Source organism: Buteo buteo, chromosome 1, assembly GCF_964188355.1.
Source record: "Buteo buteo chromosome 1, bButBut1.hap1.1, whole genome shotgun sequence".
NCBI lineage: Eukaryota > Metazoa > Chordata > Aves > Accipitriformes > Accipitridae > Buteo > Buteo buteo.
In genome coordinates, this window is record NC_134171.1 from 26,753,352 (window position 1) to 26,766,853 (window position 13,502).

At 43.5% G+C, this 13,502-nt stretch overlaps 1 protein-coding gene across 9 annotated transcripts in view; it reads right to left on the bottom strand.

Annotated features, from left to right (window-relative positions):
• APBB2 (amyloid beta precursor protein binding family B member 2) overlaps positions 1 to 13,502 on the bottom strand; it is a 208,221-nt gene that overhangs the window by 161,629 nt on the left and 33,090 nt on the right. Inside the window, exon 1 of one of the 9 annotated variants that reach the window (XM_075024868.1) lies at positions 3,778 to 3,893. The exons of the other annotated variants lie outside the window; for them this stretch is intronic. The gene's annotated coding sequence lies outside the window, so the exon portion shown is untranslated. Of the gene's footprint in view, positions 1 to 3,777; positions 3,894 to 13,502 lie in introns of those variants that run through there. 9 annotated transcript variants of the gene reach the window in all.

The following is a 13,502-nucleotide window of genomic DNA, read 5'->3' on the forward strand; positions in this document are numbered from 1 at the left end:
CACTGCCCAAAAGCCAGATGCACCAGAAGACAGCCAAGGCAACCGCGCTGTGCCTACCTAGAGTCACGGCTGAGGACGGCTTGGTCTCAAACGTCATCTTTTGCTGAACCTCTTACCACGGGACACAAGGCTGCTACCACCAAAGCTTGATCAGCACAGGGTCAACCTGGATTTGGCAACGCTTGCAACGGGACAAGCAGGACTTCCCCAGCAGCCCCACAGCTCAGTACCTCCATGCCCTCATTGCTGATCGGAGACCGCAGGGAAGATGGCGGAGGCACTCCACCTTCAACTACTCAAAATATCCTCGAGCACCAAGAGACAGGAGCTCTTGGCAGCTTGGGCAATTGGCAGAGCCAAAGTAAAACAGCAGGGAAACACTGGGGAAGGTATAACTTTACTACTAGGGCCCCATGAATGGGCACCATTTTGCCTGGTTCCTCCAGGGGCCTGTAAGCACCAGCCACCCGCTCCCTCCCACCAACTCCCCCCTCAAAACGGCAGCACCTGAGCACGGACAAAGGCAACCTGTTTTAACACATCACTTTAGGGCAAGAGCATGAAATGGCAACGCTAGGCAATAGTCCAAAAAAATAAAGAAAACAGAAGTTCTGTGGAACAGAAAGCACTTTCAAAGCACTGAGTTTCAGTGGGATGTGGAAGCCAGTGAATGAGCACTCAGTTTTGCTACAATGCTTACTTCAGACTAGTAAAGCATAACATTACACAGTGTAATAAATTTTAAAAATAAGAGTCTGTTAGATACAGCAAAACTGGAATATGTTTTCTACCTGTGGCTTATATTATTCCTCCCCGATGTCATAAATCCAATTAATTTCAACATCACTGAAGGAAAATGGAGTACTTCAACTTCCTCCCCACCAATCCAACGCAACTAACCAGTTTAAACAGGGAGAAATCACAAGTGCCCACCACGAGACACGTCAGCAAGAGGCATGCTCCTTGCCAATGAAACTGCAGCATGTTCACCTCTGCACCTCCAAACCAAGCCTCCTTGAATGCTCTTCATAGCAAATCTTCCCTTAGAAACTTCCTAGCATGAGCTTTGCTGAAATATCTACTACTAACTTTTGAAAAGCACACTGCAAAGCTCTCAAATATTTCCTCCCTCTGTACTTGGACATGTTAAGTCATGTCTGAAAGAACCACAACAACTCACCATTTAGGTGGCACACTTTACTGCATTCTCTCCGGAGAAGTTACTCTGAGGCATCCTCCTGCACTCAAACTATTTCTCTGCTTGGTTACGCTAGCTTAAAAATGCACCTCCTATGCACTCACCATGCTGCGTGCTGACTAAGGTTTTGAAGCAATAGCAAACTTCAGTCCACAAGCACTTTTATATATGCTTAGACAAATGCCTCTAGGGAGGGACAGTCATTACATCCAGCTAATTCCTTTTTGTCTGAGTGATTTCCAGCCTGTCTCACTGACCTTGGCTACAGCATCCTCAAGAAACATGCCACGATAGGAACATCTCTATTCATCCTATACTTGATGACTAGACCCAGACTGTCCCTGCTGGAACTTAGCAGTAGCAGGGAGATGAACTGAAAAAGGCATCCAGAAGCTTTAAAAAAAGAAAGAGATATACCCAAATGCCTAACCAGATTTTGATCCAAAAACACATAAAACAGCAGCCACTCCACAGCAAAGCAAGCAGTTGCTTCTAGACAGCTGATATACTTATCCTACTTCAGCAACAACAGTCCCAAGGACAGCAACCAAGAGAAGTAGTTTGGAGAGCTACTGCACAGTGGAAGGTGAGGCCACATTAGCACCTCACACCTTGGTTTTTTTGTTATAAACATCAAGGCTCTGTTTTGTGAAAGCCCAGCCCAACTTCCATCACAAGAACGACAGGAATCCTCCAGAGCATTAGCACCCTTCCCATTAACAGATAAGGCAAATCACCCACTGCATGCACCTACCAGAAATAGCACACTGTTCAGCTATGGTACACTGTCTGAGCAGGTCCGTGAAAGTTAACACTGTCTTGCTCCGTCCACATAGAGCAGCTTTAACCCTGCTGCAGATGGCTGCTGGGTCTCCCAGAATCACAGCAGTAAAAAGGTCACAATCAGCAACAACAAAACAGCCCAGACAGGGTCTCCCTGTTTTCACCTTTTGCTCCAGTCTTCATGAACACAGTTTCCTTCTCTAACTGGAAGACACGCATGTCAATAAAGTGTCTTTAGCAATTCACTATCATACACATACGCAAGGCGTGGGGGGAACAGAACATTCCCTTTCTGTTCATACACTCACAAGCCAACCTCCTGTTCCACAAAATACTGCAGTGTGACACTCCTATGCAAGGGTACTTGTTTTTGACACAAGAGATGATGGGGAAAAAAACCACCAATCTATGATACTTCCTTTTCACGGGAAAGAAACCACAGAAACAAAGAAATCTCCATAAGAGAAAACACTGTACATGCATTTAAGAAAATAGTGAGTGGCTCAGCTGCCATCCTGGCCACCTTGAGGTTCTGCCATGCTGGTAGGTAGCACTGTAATCCACGGGGCCTGCTACTGAAAGAAATGCAGCCAGCTGCAGAGCAAAATGCTCAGAAGAGCAAGGGAATAAGGAGGTAGGACTTCGGATAGCTTTTGCTCTAAATGTTTCTGAAAGGACTAGGTTCTTTAAAACAACTTGCTTCCTTTTCCTCCATTCGCAGCATATTTTAACTTTTCTATTGGTTTTGGTCGAGCTGATGTTCCTGCTGTTCACCCAAGTAATCCAACAACTTGATACCTGAACTGCTCCATACTCCTAACATGGAGTTAATGTGTCACTGATAACGAGTTACTTAGAGTGCAAAGACACACCCAAAATCCCTGTGCAGTTCCAGTCGCTCCACACCATAAATGGCCCAAAACTTCCCTGGAAAAATACCTCTAGCTTCCATGTACAATGAAAGGAGAGCATATGTGCACACAGTTCAGCTGACCCAGACAACAATGATAGGCCTCTGTAAGGGGGGGGAGGGGGGGTAAAGCCACATTTAATTAACCACAAAAAACCCAGGCTAGGACTGACAACCCCACCTCACCACCCCTAAACATCCCCAAAACAAAAAATATAACACCACATGAACACAGCTATTCATAAGGAACACCATAAGAATGTTTTGCTACATTATTTCCACTAAGGGTTTGGATTTTGAGGTTGTATATAACCATCCACAAAGTCTCCCAATGAAAGGGGAATCAAAATGCCGGCAATGGTTCCTCTTGTTTGTGCTGGCTTTAAAAGAAACAACAACAAAACCAAAAGCCCATGAGAGGCAGCATGAAGGTACTAGAGTTATACACTAGCATTACAGAAATTTAGATTCTTCTACAGTTTGAGATAAATTTAAAGCATTACTATTCTGCTTTTGTGACCTATTTCTGTCAGCATCCCTGCAGCACTGTAAGCTAGCCAGAGAGAAATACATACCCACTGCTAGGGAAAGGCCAGTTGGGAAAAGCAGCAACAAGTCCAATATCAGACACTTGGTCTGATCCTCTGCAGAGCAACAAACTAAGCTGAGGAGAAGATGCTCAGCAGCACTGGACAAGTCATATACCTGAGGTGCCCAGCCTCTTCAAGGCACAAGGAGGAACAGGGAGCCTTCCTTACTTCTTTCGCGGCACCAAGCTGAACAGTCAGGCACTATTTTCTATTATCAGATAAGAGCTGGCTTTTGGAAAGTTAAAAGAGTCTGACAGCTAATCAAGGAAATTCACCCCAGGGAACTGAATACTTACTTTCTCCAGAAATCATGAAGCACATCCAGTTACTTCCAATATAAAAGTCCGATTACGCAGCAACCTATACTGCTAACACTGTAGTCTAACACTTGAAGCTTACCTACAAAGGCATCATCACTAAAACCGCCACCTTATGCTGGCTCACACTGCTGTTAAACAACACCTTAAGAGCGTATTACAGTAGTACTTTTCTTTATATTAAAAACTGCAGAGTACAGAAATATGTCAAAGATACACTTTGAAAAGGTAGTCGAGTACTTTCTTCTAGACACAGCCTTCAAACAACAGATCATTTACAAAAGAGAAGACCTAGGAACACCACAGGGGTGTGTTCTCCAAATATTTTGTTCATAGAGTTACCACAAAAAATGCAAAAAGGCCTCCAAAAAACCCCTACTTGGATCTAGCCAGAAATGCATACCACACAAGCACAGTCCTTCCCCTAAGAAAGCAGCCTTTGGGGTGGTTTTGTTTATGTGCCGATCAGGCTGTTAAAAGCATTCAGAGGTACCCCACCTACAAGAGAGCGAATTCCTCAGGGTGTGTAAAACAAAAAAGTCCTCTTTTTCACTGAAAAGCTCTAAAACTGTAACAAAGAACAGATTGTTTCCTAACATCTTTCATACAACTCTGTCTGTGTTTCTGCAATTCAAACACACTTTTCACAGTATTTAACTTCCTCCTTATCTTAATCCCTTAAATTTGATGAATATATCAGCATTATTTTCCCCACAGAAACCCAAAGCTAATTTATAAAACAGTAAGGCTTAAAGACTTTCAGTTACAGTACTGTAAAATAACATTATAGTCGAGTCCAAGTGTTGTTGTTTACATATATTATAACTTTATTCACATTACAAAGTAAAGATGCAAAGGACAATGCCTGGACAGGTGACTTGTCACAAGCAGTAATTATTTTTCTTTAACTTATAAAGCTTTTTCTTTTAAATATAGTCTTGCAAATGTAAAAACAAGACTAATACAAGTTACATCAACTAAGATACAGGAGCACATTAGAAATATCAGCGATGCTGATTGTAAAACATAGAGATCCACTCCTGCGATGGCACCAGCCCCAAATGCCAAGGCTGCATGTTGCTGCCCAAGCTCAAGCACACTGCTTCTGGTTCTAAGCTAGATTGCATGAAACCAGTTCAGATCTCCTCTATAGCTACAGCACATTTATGTGCAATGCATATAATGCAAATAATCCTCCTACCATAACCAAGTGCGGGGGGGGCTATTCAATACAAGAAAAATTCCAACAACACTTGACTGAACAAGACAGAGCATTTGCTTCCATTATTGCATCTTTATCTTGCCATAAACACCATCTAAAGTCAGCTTGCTTCCAAGTTTTAAACTCAACAAATAAAACCTACTTGAGAAATTACACTCATTTACATATCCAATATTAATGACTACTTCATTTTTTAACCCTTTCCTTATTCCTTCACTGCTGTTAAAACTTTGGTTTAATTTCTTCCCTTCCCATGCTTTAGCTACATGTTGGCTACAATTTGGTAGAAACATGTCCTACCATAAAATCCTAGTGCATTTGGGGAGACTCTGGAAGTTGAGCTACTTCTTTTCAAGAGTACAGCAGAGGCTGGACTTCAGATTTGAAAACTCAGACTAAAGATAATGCAGAGCAAGGGTTTGCTTGCAGGACTCCACTTTTTCTAATTTAGCATATACTAATACAACACAAAATTGAAGTGATCCTCTTTTTCCAGGCACCACCATCTTCACTACAACCCAGCACTAAATGCCAAACATGATGTGGCAAGTTTTTTAAGCACTATAAAGTAAAAAAATAACTATACTGTCCTAAATGAACACCACCTGAGCTTCTCTGCACCTAAGATGTATTGGGAGCATCACAACCACAAGCCAGAATGAATTCAATGCATCATATCAAGTTTTTAATGCTTCTAAAGTAACCAAAATATTGAGGGGGGGGGGGGCAACAAAAAAACAAAAACCAAACCAAACCAAACAAACCCCAAACCCCAGAACTACTTAAATTAAGAAGAAAGCAGCTATGATCTTGAAAAAGAGAAATAATCCCCCATAATCCACAAGAAAAATAAAACCCCATAATCCAAGGGGAAATGGTTAGCAACCTGCTACACCACTTAGACACAAACAAGTCTATGGGACCAGATGGGATCCACCCAAGGGTACTGAGGGAGCTGCTGGAAGTGCTCACCAAGCCACTTCCCATCATATATCAGCAGTCCTGGCTAATCGGGGAGGTCCCAGAGCACTGGAAGTTAGCAAATGTGACACCCATCAACAAGAACAGCTGGAAGGAGGATCCAGCAAACTACAGGCCTGCCAGTCTGACGTTGGTGCCAGGGAAGGTTATGGAGCAGATCCTCCTGAGTGCCATCACACGGCATGTACAGGACAACCAGGGGATCAGGCCCAGTCAGCATGGGTTTATGAAAGGAAGGTCCTGCTTGACCAACCTGATCTCTTTCTATGACCAGGTGATCCACTTAGTGAATGAGGGGAAGGCTGTGGATGTTGTCTACCTAGGCTTTACTAAAGCCTTTGACACTGTTTGCCACAGCATTTTCCTGGAGAAACTGGCTGCTCGTGGCTTGGATGTGCATATTCTTCACTGGGTAAAAAAACCGGCTGGATGGCTGAGCCCAGAGTGTTGTGGTGAATGGAGTTAAATCCAGTTGGCGGCCAGTCACAAGTGGTGTTCCCCAGGGCTCAGTATTGGGGCCAGTTCTGTTTAATATCTTTATCAATGATCTGGACAAGGCAATCAAGTGCACCCTCAGTAAGTTTGCAGATGACACCAAGTTGGGCAGGAGTGTTGATCTGCTCGAGGGTAGGGAGGCTCTACAGAGGGATCTGGACAGGCTGGATCGATGGGCTGAGGCCAACTGTACGAGGTTCAACAAGGCCGAGTGCCGGGTCCTGCACCTGGGTCACAACAACCCCATGCAGCGCTACAGGGTTGGGGAAGAGTGGCTGGAAAGCTGCCCAGCAGAGAAAGACCTGGGCGTGCTGGCTGACAGCCGGCTGAATATGAGCCAGCAGTGTGTGTGCCCAGGTGGCCAAGAAGGCCAACAGCATCCTGGCCTGTATCAGAAATAATGTGGCCAGCAGGAGCAGGGAGGTGGTTGTTCCCCTGTACTGGGCACTGGTGAGGCCGCACCTCGAGTGCTGTGTTCAGTTTTGGGCCCCTCACTACAGGAAAGACACGGAGGCGCTGGAGCGTGTCCAGAGAAGGGCAACGGAGCTGGTGAGGGGCCTGGAGCACAAGTCTTGTGAGGAGTGGCTGAGGGAGCTGGGGCTGTTTAGTCTGGAGAAGAGGAGGCTGAAGGGAGACCTTATCGCTCTCTACAACTGCCTGAAGGGGGGTTATAGTGAGGTGGGTGCTGGTCTCTTCTGTCAGGTGGCTGGAGATAGGACGAGAGGAAATGGCCTCAAGTTGCGCCAGGGGCGGTTTAGATTGGATATTAGGAACAATTTCTTTACTGAAATGTTGTCAAGCCCTAGAACCAGGGTGCCCAGGGAAGTGGTTGAGTCACCATCCCTGGAGGTATTTAGAAGACACGTAGATGTGGCGCTTAGGGACATGGTTTAGTGGTGGACTTGGCAGTGCTAGGTTAATGGTTGGACTCAATGATCTCAAAGGTCTTTTCCAACCTTAACGATTCTATGATAATGGATACCATCAGCACACTATATACAGAAACCAATTAAGAACTGGAAAACATTTGACCCACACGTATAGAATTATTGACTAACACTCAGTCACCATTTGGTCTCAGCAGCTGGACTTGTATTAGGAACAGCAAGGCAGCATTCAAGCTGCTTGATACACTTCCCCAAAGTAACACACATGCCATTATCTGGTCTAATCTTCTGATTGTTCCTAAAGTCAAACAATTTTTACAGAGAATTTATCTTTATTCAGCTACTTGTTTTTTTCCTACAAACTCATTTTTTCCTTTCTCTGTGTATATCTATACATGTACGCGCTGAGATCTTAATACGTGTAAGAATATACAGGCATAGAAGCACTTTTTACATAAAACCAATGACAGAAACCTGAAGCTCTGACCACTGTCATTTGAAAACAAAGTGATCATGAGGAATTTTTAGATTGTTATTTATTACTGTTACAATGCTTCCTTGCTTTCACATTCTGGCTAAAATCAGAAGTGGGAATGACAGAAGAAAGGGTGTTTTTTTAACACCATTAATTTTAAGCCAGAACAGAAGCAGGAAGTACCGGAAGTTTCACAGGAAAGCTGGTCAGTTTAGTTTTATTGCCGGAAGCTACCCCAACATTTCTTTTAACATTTGAATAGAGAACAGATATGAATCTTTAAAAATTAAGGTTCATGTGCAGCAGAACCAGAGCAACACATGAATGAGTGCTGTTATCAAACTGAAATTTAACTACCATTACATCAAGTTCAGTACATACATCAACTCTGGCATGATGCTTTATTTAATAAAGCGATAAAGCCTTAGGTTCCTCAGGATAAGGACTATACATTTTGAGTTAAAAGAGCCATTGTGGGTCATTAAAAATTAATACTGAACTATCCCCCTAGTGCTCATGAAAAGTTTGACTACTACACAGAAATACTTGAAAAGCTGTATTTCAAAGCTTATGCTTTTCAGTCATGTACCTAGTGATACTGAACTCGTAACAATCAATTTTGGATAGGGGGTGGTGGAAATCAGCCAGTAACCTGAGCTGAGACCCCTCCTCATACAGTTCTGAGCACCCAATAGCATCTGCCGACTGCCCAGCTGTGCACCCACATCTTGCTCCACATGGGACCCTCTCTCCAAAAGTTTTAACCACTGTAAGTTTTTACACAGTGGAATCAAACACACACTTTCATCATTACTGCTTAGTGTTAATTCCAAACAGTGGCTTTTTAAAAGTTAATAGGATATGCATGTGTATATAAAAGGTGGGCTAAAAAATGAAAGGAAATAGAGTTATCATGTCTGAGTCATTAGAGTTGGTGCGTTTCTTGGCATAAAGCTAAGTAAGGAGGGGAAAGGAACAAGAAAGGCTGGAAGATGAGGCTGGAACACATTCAACTTTTTAATGCTTCTAAAGCAACTGATATTTACCGGCCAAAGAGAAAACACTTCAGATTATTTCAGCCAAAACAATTTTTTTTCCCAATTCTTAAATAGCTGTAGTTACTAAGGCAAGAGTCTGTCTCATTCACCTGAACTACCTTTCATTCTTTGAACTAGTGCATTACACATAAGACTATCAATGTGGGTATATTTTACAAAACTAATTCAATGCAAAAAAGAAGCCATACCAGGCTGCTCTATGAAGGCCACCAGTAACTGCCACACAAGCCTGAACTTCTCTCATCACCAAGCAAAGTAACCCTGGCCAACCATGACATGCACACCGATGTCTGAGAGCAGCTTTGTCATTCAGTAGTTTCTGAAGCATTTTGAACAAGGCACGCTTTGCATTGCCTACCCAACCAAGGGAGAAGGGAAACATTGACTGCCACATGCACCTCCCCAGGCAGCACAGGCCTGCCAAGATAAGCAGCTGACGGGCAGGTAGTGGGATGCACATGTATCAAACCCTGGTTGGGAGACCAACAGAAGGGTGAGAATAAGGGCTCAGTGCGCAGAACAACAGACAAGCAGCAGCCTGTCTCCCAGGTCCTTGTGTTTTAAAGTATTTCATAGTCCAACGAACTGAAAGGAAGGCTGCAGTAGGGAGAGATGAAAGGTAGGAACATCAGCAGATGACAAGTTCTGATGTAAAGCAGTATCTGACAGGACCATGAGGAGCCTGCAGAGAGAAATAAGTGACATGGATGTACAAGAAATATAACACCAATGGAATTCAGTATTAACAAATGCATGCTGAATGCAAGCTTTTACGCTAGTTATAAAATCTCACAGGGTTTTTAATTAAACCATTAATTAAAGCCTCCAGAAAGGCACTTCTAACAGCTCAGCAGAAGTCTCTGCTCAAAATACAGCCATGGTTTAAAAAGCAGAAAAACAGAACCACAAATTCCATAGCCTTGCATGAACAGAACTGAGATGATGAATGATGTTATTCTAATTAATGTCTTCTAGAAGACAATAGTGCAGACTCCTCTATAATAACATGCTGTGCTAGTCACCCCAAAAGATGCTGCTAAACCAGCCAGGGTTACCTGTTTCAGAAAGAGGTAACATGTCCGGCTCTGGGAACGGAAAACCCCTCAAAATAGACTGTCTTTCTGAACAACCCCAATCTGCTGAAATACACCCAAGCATGACAAGATGGAAAATGACTTGGAAAAGGAAGTCTGGTGGTTTCTGTCTGCATATACAAGAAAGCATGTGTGTGTATAAATACAAACTAAAATGAATTCCTGCAGGAAGTCATGGAAGTCAAGTATGGCATGTTTTACATGCGGGCCAAGACCAGGCACAGTTGTTACATTTATGCAAGTTTTATTACTAAGATTCATTTATCAACAGCCTTAAAGGCATGGGTCTACCTCTAACCATTACAGACCATGACAAAACAACAGTGGGAGAGATTACCCCATAAAAAACAGATGCTCCTACTTTTTCCTCTGGAAACATACAGCACTGACACCTTGCTGACAAGACATTGAAAAGAGAGGGACACAGGGTCTGATCCACTCTGACAGTTCCCACAGTCTCAAAACAACATGAAGCATACCATCTATCTGGCACAGAAGCAGCTCACTCCACAGTGAGTCTGGCTCTGGTACCAGGCAAAAGGAGCGCTGCAGAGGAGCAGCAGTACCTGCTGAAACTGGACCAAGCTTTAAAGTGAAAGAGGGTAGGTTTAGACTGGACATAAGGAAGAAAATTTTTTATCATGAGGGTGGTGAGACTGGAACAGGTTGCCCAGAAAAGTTGTGGATGCCCCATCACTGAAAGTGTTCAAGATCTGGTTGGATGGAGCTTTGAACAACCTGATCTCATGAAAGATGTCCCTTCCCATGGCGGGGGGGGGTTGGACCAGATGATCTTTAAAGGTCCCTTCCAATCCAGTCCAAACCACCCTATGATTCCATGATTCCACCTGTCCTATAACCTCATTTCTGCCTTTCCTGGCAATCAACCACAAAAAAACAGCCTGTTTGGGAAAGCAAGGAAGCACCAACCACGTAGTGCCAAGAGCCAAAAAGATAGAAGATACAGAAAGATGACCATACAGGCAACCATAAGGCCCAGCACACTGGAGCCTCTGATGTTCGTGCAAGCAGGAATGACAGCCCCACATTAACAGTACACAAGAGCTGCTCAGAGAAAGGCTTAACTTTCGCAGAGCTGGCTACTGCTCAGGAAGGGATCAAAGCTCTCCTTTGAACACTCTCTGATCTCAGACCCACCTCTTAGCTCTAGAACATTTACTTTAATGACTGGTGCATTTTCCACCTGGAGATTTGTCAGACCTTTTTGGAAGCCATCTACCCCAGCCACAGAGCTCTCCTCCTCCTCTTGTCACTCCACACAAAACAGACACAACAGGACCCTCTACATAAGCTCCACAAAGTTTAAATTGTCTCAGAAATTGCATACTCAGCATCTGGGAACATACACGTTGCTTAATGATTTTCTCCGTACTGCATGTGCTGCTAAAGACTTTTCAACTCCTTCACCTCAGGAAGCATATATTTAGTCATGTGTGGGCAAAGATCTATTTTCTCAGAGAACTAATGTCCTAGCTTGAAGCTTAGATAAATCAATAGCCCTTAGATTAAAGCATCTTGCTGCCCTCAATACAAGCCCAGAAGAATTTCTTTCCAACTGCAGTAATGGTTTTATGCCTTTTTCTGTTATTTCATAAGCCAAGCAAATGTGATTAATTTCTTTGTGTTCAGAGTTAATTAAGTGGTCTTTGGAGACCATCAAGATTCGTCATACCATCTGCCTTTCTATGCTAGGAAAGCAACCAGTATTGTTGTCCAAGTCATTGCTTTTCCAGGACATTAGCTCCTCCAGTGGGTAACCTCTTCCAGTCCATCCAAATCCCATCTTCTACACAGGGTCTCCTTTTAAAAGCCCCTTTTAGCCCAAGACACAGGCCCAGGAAAAGTAGCCCATTCTAGTCTGTATGGGACCATTCACTTTCTCTCCCTACTGAAGGCCCAGTCATCATCTCTACCCAAATGGAAGACGAGGTTCTTGCACTCTCCTGATATCAATAACATTGAGATTAAGTCCTTAAATGTGATGAAAGCCTCTCACTACTTGGGAAGAAGCTCAATGGTTACCTTTCAGTTACCCACCAAACTGTGTTCTGATAATCCCCAGTGAGGGATGGAATATCAATAATTACAATAACTCATCAATAATTATTTCAGTAGAGGTTCTATAGGAGTGCCACACCAATGACAGAGCTGTATACACACATTATCATGGCAAAATGCTTAAAGATGTAGCTTGTAATTTCCTTCCTTCTTTCCTACCTGTTCTCACAGACCAGTGAATTACCAGCACTTAACAAGTCTGCCTGGTTGGAAGACATGACTGTTCTCAGTGAAGGAAATGCAACTGAAAGTCCTCTGCTGTTTTCCCTAGGAACTCATCGACTCCAGTTGTAGAAAGCACATTTCACGGCTTCCTACTCCTCCTCTTCACATTCACCTCTGGGCTGTGCTAGATTTTACTCTCTAGTAGACAAATCACTTCAGTTAACAGCTTGCAGAAAAAGATGGCTTGTCCGGATCTAAGAGTTTCACAGGTATATCGAAGGTGACCACTAAGATTTACAAAGATCAGAACAAAATAAAGACTTGAAGGGAGCAGTGCATGTATAAAGAGACCAGTTTCTCAACAACAGCTATCTGTACTCAAACATACAATGGAGTTGCTTGTCACGTAAGCCTAAGATTAGTGGTCTCCTAATGAGAATAGTAACCCTTTCAATTCAATTTCAATTCTTCCAGAACAGCTAAAGGCCTGTCCGTATTTTCAAGATGTCATTCGGGTGTCTGTGGACTTTTACACAGCCCGAAACAGAGAACAGGCACTTGCAAAAGAAGGATAAGAGAGTGTAATGTACAGTCTGAGCACAAACCTATGTTTCAGCTGTAACAAAAGGATGTTCCTGAAAGAAGCAGGGCGATGCAAAACTGAGCAGGACACTGATCGGAAAACAGGTACTTCTATGGCAAATTGTACATCACTGCATTCAACATTTCACTGTGGACAGCATCCTAGAAGGAGGTGGGTGGGAACAGGGAAAAAAGCACTGAAAATGAGAACATTTGGACTAGCCTGAAATCCCACCCACTGCAAGGACACAAGGTGCTCACAGACCCCAGGCCAAACCCACTCCAAAGAGGTGCCTCATTAGTCCTTTCCAGAAACAGTGTGGAAGTTTCCTCTCTCCCTTACAATAGGGTGAAAGTCCCCCTTACGCAGCAACTCTGCAGCAGCAACAGTTGCACAGAAAGCGGAAGGAACTGGGACCACTTGCTCCCTCACATGAAGATGCAAGGAGTCCAAACTCTTAAGAGGAAAGACAGCAGCCATGAGGCAGCTGTCTTCTGCAGATGCTAGGTAGACAGTGCTCCCCTTCAGACATGAGCCATGTTGTGCAGGCAGGGCTCCGTCAGATAAAGTTAATAGGCAGAGATTGCGTTAGGTGTTAATATACAAATGTATGCTAACCCAGTAAGTTAGAAACAGATGATTTTTCCCAACTGTGCCTGCCAGCA